Below are 9,576 nucleotides of genomic sequence, written 5' to 3'. Positions count from 1 at the left end.
TGAAAGAACTACTGGTAGAATGTATTATAGTAAAACTTTGAGCTCCCTAGCTACTTGGTCATTCTCTACTTCTACCTTAGGAAATCAGATTTTTGATGAGAACACTGGTATTAGGAGAAACATAGTATTGCAAAGAGTAAAAGATGCCAAGCTCTCTCAAATAATTGGAGATTTACAAGTGAATGTATCCTATGTACATAATGTGGTGAAATAAAAGGATAATAAATATGAGCAATTATAGGAGAGATATAATCATATTTTTCTGCTTATGACTATCAATCAAAAATAAATTTTAACTTTAAAAATTAGGTAATTTTTTTATAAAAAAAGGATAGCCTAGTTGGAAGAAACTAAATCTCTCATTATAGCACCAAGTGTAGAAGATTCAATCTCTTGAAGATAATTGAGCATAGGACCATCTATCTTGCAAGTATAGTAGTATCACTCTAGCAAGTTCCAACTAGAGGAGGTAAAAATGTTGACTCATTGTTGAAAGAGAAGGTTGACTTGTCATTGAAAATTGACCGTGATAAGAACAATTTTAATTATAATAAGGAGATTATTATTTAAGATTCTCTAATGCACCTACATGAGAAGATTAATACTAGAATGTTCAGGCTCCACTAGGTGAGTGAGTTTTTATATTTGGCTATTAGTAAAGTAGAAGATGCTAGGATATTGGTTAAACTGACCTACCAAAAAATGGGTTAACAAAATGGAGAAAATAAAGAAAATTGAACTATGTATTAGGGAAGACCCCAATGCTCCTTCATGTGCCATGTCCATAGTTAAAATTATAAAATCATTAAGGAATTTTTCAATTCTTATTGAAACCATTGAAAATAAAATGGTAGAATTGAAAGACAACTTAAAGGGTTTTTAGGATACATTTGTGCCATCAATTTTGAAAGGGGATAAAAGTGTGAAGGTTTTTTATTGTTGGAGAAATGAGGCTATAACCAAGGTATATGACATCGTGAAACCCATAACCCAAGTTATGAATATGACACTTTTTCAAGAATGTGTTTCAAAGTTAGTAAAGTCTAGGGTATTTTAATAAAGTTTTGAAAAGGAAGTCACAGAAGACATAGTAAAATATAATTCGTAAAGATAGGTGGAAGATTGAATCATCTTGCATAAGTGGCCAATAGGTGATGAATTTGAGGAGTGGATAAGAAAGTACATTCCTATTGATGATTCAAAGAACTAGGACCCATCAAAGTAGCATTTATAAAAAATGATATCCCTTCTTAATAGTGATAGGTGGTTTGGAAAAGTAGACAATGAGTCACATGAACCTGAAGTTGTCACATAAAAATTATTAAGAGGCTAACTGCATGTTCTCCTTAGTGAAAATCACATGTTTTATTATAACTAAAATATTTTAATCCAATGATCAAGTGATATGTATAATTTTCCTTCAATTCTAAAGCTTTTTGCAACTCATACCTAAAAATGAGTTCCCAAGACTTCAAAATGAGTTCCCAAGACTTCAAGATGGGTCCAAATTTTTATTTACGAAAGTATTTTCATTTTGAGTTGGTCCAAATTTATATGTATTCAATTTTATTTTTTCAATGAACTAAAAGAAATTAATATTAGTTGTTTAAGTCTTTTTTGGTCTTTAGGAGTTACAAATTTGATCACATGCATATAATTTTTACAAAAGCTCAATACTGTCAAACACTACAACAGTTACTTTAAAAAGAAATTTGATAAATTGCAAAGAAGAACCTGCTAATAACTTAATAAGGTTAGCTACCATGGCTTTCATTTAACCTTCTATATCTCTTAGTCCTTAAAGTTAAAATTTATTAGTAAAAAATCTTTGGAAATCTTTCTCACATATGCAAGATTATAGTTTATAGTTTTTCTTCAATACCGAGAAAAAAATGAGGCATGTAAAGTGGACGATAGAGGGAATGTAATTGAAAGTGATGGGACATCTAATTAATGTCAACTCACAAAGCAAGTGATAATTAGTGGAGGTGGCAGCAAGGATGGGGGACACTTGCCACCAATACAAAAATTAAAAATAGATCAAGGGTTCATTCTAGGCATTCAACCCACAATAAAAATTTCACAGTTGATATATAATCATCAAAAGATACACTAGTGTTTGATACAACTCCAGTGTGTTATATTTATTACCAATTACTATTTGGCAGTTGTTACGCAACACATTTTAATATGTACCTTTTCCAAATAGGGAGGGCCTTTTGAGACAAATTCTAGTAGGCAAAAGATATGTTGATCAACAATCATCTAATGAGGCATAAAATAGTCTAAATTTATATTAATTTAAAAATTCCAAGTATAATTGAGCTTGAAAATTGAAATAGTTGCATAACCTTAGAAGAGCCTATAAAAAATTCTATTCTACAAACATTCAACATAGTACAATAACTTATAAGCATACCTATTATATGGTGTGTATCCTTTAAATACCTCCCAATGAGTCTTAGTACCCCTTCTTATAGAAAATGAAGGGGTGCATACAAGCTTCACACTCTTTGCTAAATAATAACTAATTTGTAAAATTTTCCCAAAAAATTTATGAAATGATTTGAAAATCAAGAAAATTAATGAATTGCCTGCCGCATAGCTCAAAACATTGCCAATAAATATTTAATGTGTTCTATTTTTTTAGCATGTGGATTGAGCCTCTTTTGTTGTCGCAAATCAAGAATTGCTTGGTCTAAGTTCTCCCTTTCTACCTCCTACTCCAATTCATGTTGATCATTGATATACCTGGCATAATTTATTTGAAGATCCCATGCTATGTTCATAAAGATACTAATAATATCATACTAATATTCTTGAGACCCAACCTTCCCTAGGTGTAGTACATGGTTTGGTTCCTAGCCTACTGGATGCTCCTGAGAAGGAAGTCCCATGCTCATCAGCTTTCCCTATTGTATTTGTTAATCTAGAGAAACCTTGTACTTTGAGTACACATTATCATTTTCATTGACAATTTGGTTTTATAAAGAATGCATTGAATAGCAAAATAAAATTTAATGTCATGTTTCACATGCTTCTAAAATAAGTTGTACAACATTCGCCAATGTGTTACATTTTTTTGCATTACTAGCAACCAAATTGCCTCATTATTTATGTACTCTTTCTAGCTAAGGGGAAAAAAGCGCCGTACATTATGTATTCTTTCCAGCAATTGGGAAAACATTGCCTCATAATTTATATATTCTTTCAATTCAAAAGGAAAAAATGCTTCCTAAATTATGTATTTCACCTAAAAAAGTGAATTAATCTCCCCCATTTTCTGAAACTCTTCCATGTTGGAAAATGATAGCCAATAAAATTAAAGTTCTTGCATGTTGAATTTTTTTTCCCAGGAAAAATAAAATTTTCCTCTCAAAAAAATGATGGATTCACCAATATTTTATAAATAGTCTGGGGAAGGGGTTTCTTAAAGTTGTCCCTAATCTTGGGTTATCAATGTGGTAGGTAGTGGGTGCAAAAAATCTCAAATAATATGTGGTTATATCTAGTTCTATGTAGGGGGTGTTGGTGTAGTTACTATATCCCTTATAAGATCCCTCTCCACCACATACAAGAATAAAGATGTAAGTGGTTAATTACTTGGGTTGGGATTATGTTGCATTTAAAATTAGGAAGCACAAAACCAAAGATGCATCTATTGCATATAAAGGAAGCTCACCCAAGATAATATGGAGAGACAACAAGCTATATTTGGAGTGACTCTTGAATTGTTTCAATTAAGGATAAAACAAGTTTTTATAAGGGATGCGAAAGCCGAACAGTAATAAATCAAAACATTTGAATTTAAAATTCTCAAGATGAAATAATGTTTTGACCAATGGAAATACGCACAGCTACATCCATCGAACCTTGGTTATCTAGCCAACACTTAAACTAGCTTGAATAGAAAACAAATAGTCTAACTATAGAAAAGAAAAAGGAAAAAGGAAAAAATAAAACTATAAGAAGCTAGACTAATTCCTCCACCTTATCTGCCTACTCATGCTAACTTCTTTTGATCTTCTCTATGACCTCTTTGATGTCTTTCTATCAATTTAGGTCTCTTTCTTCAACATTTTCTTGGTATTGGATTGAGTACATTTTCCAATGCCAACTTCCACTTTTTATTTCTCATCTTCCTCGAGATTGAGCACTAGATTCAGCTTATTACCCTTCCTTGATGTACTCATCACCCTATTCATACACTCTATGGTGGCTTTAGGAAAACTCTAATAGCTACTTAGCACATCTCTTGTCATTTTTTTTCATTTTTTTTCAAATTTTCTTTTCATTTCTTTAATCATCTCCCAATTCCCCTTCCTCTCTACATCCTTCTCCTTTTTCCCACACTCTTCCTCTTTATGCTATATATCCTCAATTTTCCCTTCAAGAGCTCTGCATTTTAAATTCAACATTTTGAGGGAATGAAATATCCATTTATCCAATCTAATTGAGTAGAGGGAAACTACTTTTACAAGTTGTAAAACACCATGAGGAAGGTCAACGGATAGATAACTTATATATTTCTCTATAATATTAATGCTAAAATCCTCTTCATAAACCACTTATAGCACTAGAACCCTTTTCTTCTTCTTCTCTTTTTCTTCCTAGAAAGACTTATCCCTTTTTTTCATTTTGTCTCAAGTCGTGAGACATGCTTTTAGTCTCCATCCCTTAAACATATTTTAGAGAGATGAATAAGTCATGGTCGATCAAATATTCATAGTTAATGAGCCTAAAGGTTTCCCTTGGCTTCTCATCATCAACATTCTTTTTGAGTATCTAAGTTTCATTTTCTTTGATCACCACAAGGGAACTTGTCTCATCCTGATTAGCTTAAATTTTTTATTTTTTTAATGCCATAGGAGAACTCATCTCATTTTGACCAAAACATAAAGAAGGAGGGGAAGCCATGACATTATGACCTCCAAATAATTTTTCCATTGATTCATTATTTTCAACTTCCTTTAAATGTGTTGTGTCCCTCTCTTCTTTTTGCTTCCTCTGGTTGCTTCTCTCTTCTTCATATTCACTTTCTTCTTTAAAATTTGATATGAGCTCTGTATAATTGACCAGCTTAGTCTTCTTCCTTTGAAATTAATGAGGGGAATCAATACCTAATACCCACTTCTTCCCCCAAACTTGCCATTTTAGTATTATGTTCCATGGTTTTGCTCAGTATAAGGTCAAAAATAAAAAATTTCACGTAACTCTTGAATTGTTATCAAGGACAGCAAATCTGAATTGATATCACTTTTTTTTTTTCCAATCCTGAACTTATCCTTCAACTTCTCCATTTAATCTTTAGCCTATAAAATCTCTAAAAGATCTCCCAAAACCATCCATAAAAGATTTACAACTTCATCATTATTCTATACCTAGACTCTTCTTTCATGAATGCCAACTCTTATTAATACTTTCCACCCCTCTCCATAAATAAAAATATGGCCCCCAAAAAAAAATGACTTTATGCTCCTACATAAGTAACAAAGAATTGAAGATGTGTGTTCCTTTTTTTCAAATTCTAAACATTAACATCTTTTTATTCTTTTAATTTTGCATAGCGATTCTTCTAGACCCTCAATTTTTAAAATTAGAATCCTTCTTCCTAAACTAAACTTCCACATATCTTTCCCATGTTTATTACTTATGCAAAATGATATACTTAAACCTTTTTATAAGATTTCTTTTTATAAATATCATAAGTTAAATTTATTTTATATAAATAGTTAATTTGTTTATAATTATTTTATAAGTGATGGGTTCATGTAGGCCCAAGTTCAAGATGTTTCACATGAGAAACTCACAAGTTACCATTGTACTATAGGCTCTTGCCTAATTTTTTTTATAGCTTTTGATAAAAAAAATATACTAAATATAATATAAATAAATAAAATATTCATAATATTAACTATTAGGAAACTTTTTAAATATAAGTATTCTAGTAATTTTTTAACATAATAATTATTATTATATATTTATATTGATACTATATTTAATCCAAATGTTAGGTAGTATTCCTATAGCATTGTGGTAACTCATGAGTCTCTTATCTACTTGAACTTAACACATAAAAGTAATTTAAGCTCAATATATGATAATAATAATTAATCTAGGTTTAGACCTATTAAACAATAATACAATAATTAAACTATATTTTTATGAAAGGTCTATAAACTAAACAATGAAATTACAAGAAGAGATGAAAGATAATTCTCTTAAATGAGTGGTAGCTTTATTTTTATAATATCAAGAAATGTGATGAGTATGCAATACATCCATTATAATTGAACACAATATTTCATAAGAACAAATTGAACTTTGTAGAGTCCACATTTCAATTCAATGATGCACTAATCAACTACCTCCTAAATAAGAATAAAAATTGAAACTTATCATTATTAAAAAATAGCGTAATGATAGTTCTGTTAAGAAATTCCATACATACACTTGTTTATGTAATTATACATATATATAAAAAATTGTATTGAATTTGTTGAATAATGAACATGCTTCCAACTCTAACATTACAAAAATGTAAATATTAAACTTTCTCATTTATAACATTTATACATTTCACATAAGATCAACTGTTCATTTATGATATAAATCATAAATAAAAGTTCTTTTCACACTCATTTAAATTAGAAAAATGAAATCATAGACTACAAGTTCCTCAAACCTGAAATAGTGATAAATCTTGATTTAAAATTACCATAACATCAAATATACCACACAATACAAATCTCTTTCAATTATTGAAAATAATATATGTATTTCAAAATAAACTTGCAAAATTACATAAAGAATGAAAAAAATATACTCTATAACAAATTTAACTAAATAGAATGCTCTCATTTCTCATGAGGAGAGCTACTATTATCTACAGACGGCTCAAAATATTACATCAATGTACTTCTTATTCAGAATCAAGGGCACTGCAGTAGAAGGCAGAGGGTTTGCGGGAGTTGGAGGATATCCCAGTGCCTGAAAATCCTTTGCATCGTCCCTTCACATTGCTAACACACACGCCGATCATATCTTTCAGAAGTTTGCTTTGTTGGTTTTTAGGCTGAGATGCAAATTCTTCAATCGCCATCCACTGGACAAACAATCAAACAATTTGAACCCCACGTAAGACGGTATTGCAATATACAATAAAATAGCGATATTGAATCACCACCACTAATTTAAAAACGTACCTTGGCTGCAGAAACTTCAGTATCTTGCGCGACAATGTTAGAAGAAAGTGATCTCAACATACACACGAAGAGCACTGTGACCATCCCTGCAGCTCATTCACCCACAACTATTAGAGAGCCATGAAAAAAAATACTGCTTCAAACTCATTATCAATCTGCTTTTGCTTACCTGAACCCGACCACTTGTACAAACTCTGTATCAATCTGTAAAAGTGCAGCAAATAGTTCAATAACTAAAAATGTCAGGAAATTGAATTGCTTAGAAGTGAAAATCCCAAAAGACGAAAGAAGTGACAGTTACCCCTGTTTCTTCCTGAACTTCTCTTATGGCTCCTTCCTTAATGCCTTCCCCCTATCACAAACCAATTGCCCATAAATATATATTAGTGCATGCCTATAAAAACTGCAGTGTCATTAATTTCGTTTCACGATGTTGAAGTTTAAAGTGCACACCTGGTTAATCCTTCCCGTTGGCATCTTCCACAACCCGGAATCCTTCTAAGGTCCACATTTCTCCTGAACTACTAGAACCTATCATCATAGTTTATGAATTAGATTTAAATTACTTCAAGCCATTGGTCTACAACCGTAATTAATCTATGTATGATTTGATTGTATTTTAATTAACCTTAACAGGCAGTCTGTATACTAATTTTTTTGTTTCCCCAGTGATCTATCCAAGGAAAATCCGATTAACAAGATCGAACAACTAAAAGACTGCAAATCATTTCATTGTTACGTTTGCTATGAAAGGGGAAGACAATTGAGTAGAACAAATACAATCTATAAGAGTAACAACTGTTACCTGCCCGTCGTCGTTGAATACAAAAGCTGCAATCCCCACTTGATGTGAAGCATTATGGAGCTGTCTATCTAGCAGAGGATTTGCATGAGAAGTGACAGTTTTTCGAATTAATTAATTAATTTATAAATTACATAACAGTTATTATGTGATTTATAAATTAATTAATTAATTCGAAAAACTGTCACTTCTGGTGCAAATCCTCTGCTATTTATCCACGGGCGACTAGCTTTGCCTGTTCCTTGGGCACTTTAATCCACACCGCCTTCTTTTCGTGTACAATCCAACAAGTATCATCTTATGACTAATTAGGGATTTGCAATTGTATATATATAGCAGAGCAGTAAGGACTGATCACCTGGCGCGTCCATTTAGAAAGTGACGCCTTGAGCGAGGCTGCAAAAAGAGAGGCATCGTCAACAACTACGCCGTCATGACTGTTTCAACGTCGTTAGTGGTGATTACCGAAACCTCGTTCGCTGTAGTACTGATCAAAGCCATTCTGCAGTGTAGTACAGAAATACGTCTGTGAGAGAGATAATTGGATTTGGCTTGCCGATTGAATTGAATTAGCAGTGCAATAAGAATAAGTAGTTGAGTGAGTGTATATATAACAGTGGCAAGCGGAGGTTTCGGTGCAACTACCACAGCCCTACGTTGCAGCTTCCATTTTAAAATAGAAAGCGCGTAGTGATCGTTGGAAAAGCTTGAAAGAAAAGGAAAAACGCTAAAAACTTAATCAACGAAACTTGGAAGGACACAGGAATCATTTATCAGCATTCCTCGTAAATTCGCAGGACGGACACACGAATAATTCAGCAAATTCAACTTGTGCAGATCAGTGGTGTGTAGGTTCGCTGAATTCTCCCCACTCGTTCGCTTGCCGTGCTCCATATAAAACCAACATATTTGTCCACACTGACCTTTTCTACAAGTGAATTAACATTCAAAAAGATTTGAGGCCTCCCTATCCCCAGGTTTATCCATCACATACATCATCTATCGTTGCTTCTACCTTATCCCATTTGAGATTTACCTTACCAATGCCAACGACGAAAGCAGACACATCACAAAATGCGTATGCTTACATTATTTCACCTTCCCAAATATGTCACCTAGAGTCTAGACAATGCGTATGTTTGAGAGGCATGGAAGGAAGTCTAAATGTATATTTTTAATACATTTAAATCTTTAGTTTTCTTTAATAACAGTAGCATTCTAGAATATCATAGTATAGTTGTGATTGTTCTTCAAATAATCAAAAAAATCAGTAATTAATTTGATCACAAAACAAATATATTCTTAAAAATGAAAATAATCGATATTCTTATATCTAATCAAAATTACAATATCATGTATTTTACAAAATTAAAGATTGGAGATAAAAATTAAAGACATATAACCCAAATCATAAATCACTTTATCTTATTTTTTTATTTATTCTAATTTGTAAAATATTTATTCTAATTTGTAAAATCAACATGGTTGAAAGTTATTTTAATTATAAATTTTATTATTTCAAAATTTTATTCAATAATTTAAATTAGTATTTTTAGAATTTTGCTAATT

General features: G+C 31.6%; 1 pseudogene across 1 annotated transcript; it reads right to left on the bottom strand.

The window, feature by feature from the left end:
* Positions 1-6,837: 6,837 nt before the first annotated feature.
* On the bottom strand, positions 6,838-8,073 carry LOC149546736 (nudix hydrolase 2-like; annotated as a pseudogene). Its single transcript, XR_016354369.1, has 6 exons — positions 8,011-8,073; positions 7,659-7,736; positions 7,507-7,557; positions 7,375-7,409; positions 7,206-7,291; positions 6,838-7,105 (listed from the first exon to the last, which is right to left on the bottom strand). The product of XR_016354369.1 is annotated as a nudix hydrolase 2-like (transcript).
* Between the last annotated feature and the right edge of the window lie 1,503 nt (positions 8,074-9,576).

Source organism: Cupressus sempervirens, chromosome 7, assembly GCF_028749045.1.
Source record: "Cupressus sempervirens isolate cs-2001-9-10 chromosome 7, ASM2874904v1, whole genome shotgun sequence".
Classification (NCBI taxonomy): Eukaryota; Viridiplantae; Streptophyta; class Pinopsida; order Cupressales; family Cupressaceae; genus Cupressus; species Cupressus sempervirens.
The sequence above is the reverse complement of the archived record's forward strand: the minus strand, read 5'-3'. Positions and strand labels throughout refer to the sequence as shown.